Here is a 2,770-nt window from a genome sequence, read left to right on the forward strand (position 1 = left end):
GGTCTTAAGCTCTGCCAGAGGAAGTTTAGGTTAGGTATTAGGAAGAAGTTCTTTACAGAGAAGGTAATCAGGCATTGGAATGGGCTGCCCAGGGCAGTGGTGGATTCTCTGTCCCTGGAGGTTTTTAAGATGAGACTGGATGTGGTACTTAGTGCCATGGTCTAGTAGCCAAGGTGGTGTTGGATCAAGGGTTGGACTTGATGATCTCAGAGATCTTTTCCAACCCAGCTGATTCTATAATTCTATGATTCTGTGATTCTATGATTAACCAAGAAGAAGAGCAGGAGAGGTCCTTTCAACCCTGCGAATTCTGTGATTCTATGAATCTACGAAAAGTAGCCTGTGTTAAAGCACTTCTGGTTTGCACCTGGTCCACCCTGTGCATCAGCAAGACAACAGCACACATGGAGTGGGGTGAGTGCTCGCTGTGACTAACAGAAGGAGAAACATGTGCAATCAGAATGAAAACCTGAGGTACTTGATGGAGGCAACTTGCTTGCGCAACAGTTGTGGCATTTGATTGATTTCTCTGCCTGACCTGAGTCATGGGAAAACAACCAAAGGGTTATCTCAGCTGACTGACGTGACCCGCTCTGGAGGGACGTGGCTAGGATGTCCATAGCTGAATACATTGAAAAAACAATTTTATTACTCTATTTTTATTATTTCTTATTTATTTTTATCACCAGAACCACCTGGAATTCACAAAAAAATTCTGCAAGTCCAGACGGCACTGAACTATTCACTCTGTACTCAGACTTCATGAACCAGACTCATTCCAGGGGAATGGAAGGGGCAAAATAGGCTTGCTATATTGCAGAGTGGAAATAGTAAACATAAGAACAAGTGGGATATGTCAGAGAAAAATCAACAAAACATCATATCATCTGATCAGTTAATGTTCTTGGAAGGACTGGATAACAGGAAGTCTTACCTGGTCTGTGTTTCTTTAAAAAGGTCAATCTACAAAGATAGCTCTTAAAATCCATCAAGGAAAAACTGGATCTAGCATGTTACAGATTTACAGTCAGCCCAAGGTAGGGAGTTAAGGTTTGTTTACAAAGTGCAAGGAAATTGCTGAAGATATCTTCCCTTCTCACTGACCTGTGCTACCCATCATATTCATATGGGACATGAGGAAGAACTTCAGTAGGGCAATTGCCAAGACTGCAGATGATACAGAATTGCCTAGGATGATGATGGTTTTTAAGTGAAGAGTAGAAAATGGGTCTCTTTAGTAAGTGGTCTGCAAAACGGCAAAGGAAATTCAGTGTCGTCTGGAAAGAAATTATAGTATGGAAATCAATGCTTACAATACACTAATGGTGCACTAGCTGTTAAGACTCACAATGCAGAGCTGGAGTTACTCTGAATGATGTGGTTATCTGAAAATACGAAAGAGGTACATGAATACATCTGCACTGCTTTCTCCGTGACCTGGATTAGTGTACAGTCTGCTTTGGCCCCAACTGTAGGCGTTGAGCTCTGTGCCAGTGTCTGGGAGTGACCTCAAATTTGCACACTCTGCTCTAGGTGGGGAAAAAGGTCTACAACTTATTGCTCAGGTATTTGGCTTTTTTATCAGTTGTCCAACTCCTGTGCTATTCAGGGATGAGGGCCCTCTACAACCCTCTTCTGCACCAGTCTATGGAGGGTATAAGCTATCTCATCATTCCTATGCTGAGGCTTGATCTCTTTAGCCTGAGTTGTCACCCCATGTGGTTTACTTCTGCAAGTTCTTGACTTGATCTTTGGTATGTTATATTGGAAGAAACCTTCCAAAACAGGGAGGTACCCGGCATGAGAAGCATGTTTTGTCTGTAACCCTGCACACTAAACGACACTTCATTTGGAGAAGTTGAGCTCAGAAGAGATAAAGTTTGAGCATTAGAAAGAAGGACAAAAAAATAAGAATTTACTTTGCTTCCTCCTGCTTCTCTAATGTCTTTTGCTGATTTCTAACTCCTTTCTCTTCAGGATCCAGAGCCTCTGAGGAAACACTGTGGTGAAGACACAGCTAACTTACATCAAGACAACAATGACTCGAAAGTGGTACCACCTTTCTCAACATCAGGCATCCTCCCTGTCAGTGTCTTGTATTTTGAAACACCTGTGGTCTTACAATAAAGCCAACTTCCAATTTACACGTTTTGACTACCCAGTACAAAATCCCAGGACACTCTTCTTGCCTTTATGGACATCTTTGCATCTGCTAAAATTTTTCATATTTGCACGTTTTTTTCTTACAGTCCTGTGTGCCACATAGAACCTTTCTTTTATGTCTCATATATACCTCATTTAATTTACTTGTGATCCTACAGCTTCTCTTTTATTTCCAGTCCTTATTTCTTGCAGAGGATCCCAAATACATCAGTTTTATCAATATGGCCTGCTCACATATCTCACACTTGGGTGATCATCTTTGTTCTAAAGAATCTCACGTTCACGGCCTGTTTCTAGTGGTACTAATAAAAACCCCTCTCCATCCTTTCTTTGAGAAACCATCCCTATTTTCCACCTTCTTCTTAAAAATTAAAGAGGAAAAAAAAAAAAAAGGAAAGGAAAATATACAAATTCCCCACCTGATATTCTCTTTTTCAATAGTTCATCGCTATGTACCTTATTTGTTATCTTTCTAATGTATTCCTCCAGCAGGATTATGCTGCTTCACTAAAGTTTTGGCCTGTCACTTTTCCACTGTTTATACAGTCATCATTAAATGTTCCTGTCATATCTTCACGTTGTTGTTTTTTCTCTTCATCTTTCCCAG

Source organism: Empidonax traillii, unplaced genomic scaffold (assembly GCF_003031625.1).
Source record: "Empidonax traillii isolate 1590-97213 ecotype Southwest subspecies unplaced genomic scaffold, ASM303162v1 scaffold892:size253994, whole genome shotgun sequence".
Taxonomy (NCBI): domain Eukaryota; kingdom Metazoa; phylum Chordata; class Aves; order Passeriformes; family Tyrannidae; genus Empidonax; species Empidonax traillii.